Source organism: Mus caroli, chromosome 12 (assembly GCF_900094665.2).
Source record: "Mus caroli chromosome 12, CAROLI_EIJ_v1.1, whole genome shotgun sequence".
Taxonomy (NCBI): Eukaryota; Metazoa; Chordata; class Mammalia; order Rodentia; family Muridae; genus Mus; species Mus caroli.
The window spans coordinates 71,065,315-71,066,556 of record NC_034581.1 but is presented as its reverse complement, the minus strand read 5'-3'; positions in this window follow the sequence as shown (position 1 = coordinate 71,066,556).

Genomic DNA, 1,242 nt, shown 5'->3' with positions numbered 1-1,242 from the left:
AATCCCAGCACTTGGGAGGCAGAGGCAGGCAGATTTCTGAGTTCGAGGCCAGCCTGGTCTACAGAGTGAGTTCCAGGACAGCCAGGGCTACACAGAGGAACCCTGTCTCAAAAAACAAACAAACAAAAAACAAGAAAGGAAGGAAGGAAGAAAGGAAGAAAAAGAGAAAAAAAGAAAAGAAAAGCGGGGAAAGAAGTATATGATTATGCCCAGGATAACCTTGAACCTGTGATCTTCCTGTCTCTCCCTCCCTAGAGCCTACATTACAGTTATGTACCATGACACCTGGTTTAAACAGTGCTTGGGCTTTCTGCTTGGTGGGCAGGCACTCTGCCAGTTAAGCTCTGTCCCCGGCTCCTGATAGCATACTGAGCTTGCACTTCACACACAGCAGGATTCACAACAGCCCAGCGGAGGAGACGATCCAAACGCATATGGCTGTACATGCAGTGGACTATCACTCCCGTTGAAACGAAGAAAATCGTGCGGGTGCACCATGGATGAACACTGGGGACTTTATCCTACGTGAAATACACCCGTCACGGAAGACACATGTTGCAGGACTCCATGTGGATGAAGTACGGAAAGCAGCCAGACTCAGAGAAGCAGAAAGTGGGATGGTTTCCCAGAGTTCCTGGGAGGTAGACATGGAACATTAGCCCTCCACGAGTTCAGAGTTTCAGTTTTATATGATGAAAAATGGTCGCTGGGCAGTGGTGGCGCGTGCCTTTAATCCCAGCATTTGGGAGACAGAGACAGGTGTATTTCTGAGTTCGAGGCCAGCCTGGTCTACAGAGTGAGTTCCAGGACAGCCAGGGCTACACAGAGAAACCCTGTCTCAAAGAAACAAAAAACAAAACAAAACAAAAAAGGAAACACAAAAGAAAAAAAAAAAAGAAAGAAAAATGGTCTAGAACTCTGTACAGTAATGGAAACAGTTAACACTACTGAACTGTACACAAGGTAGTTAAAATGGTTTAATGGTTTTTTTGTTTGGTTGGGTTTTTTGTTTGTTTGTTTGTTTGTTTTCTGAGACAGGGTTTCTCTGTGTAGCTCTGGCTTGAACTCAGAGATTTGCCTGCCTCTGCCTCCCAAGTACTAGAAATAAAGGTGTGAGCCACAACATCCACTTATGCTTTTTTTTTTTTTTTTTGGTTTTTCAAGACAGGGTTTTTCTGTGTAGTACTGACTGTCCTGGAACTCACTTTGTAGATCAGGCTGGACTTGAACTCAAGAAATCCA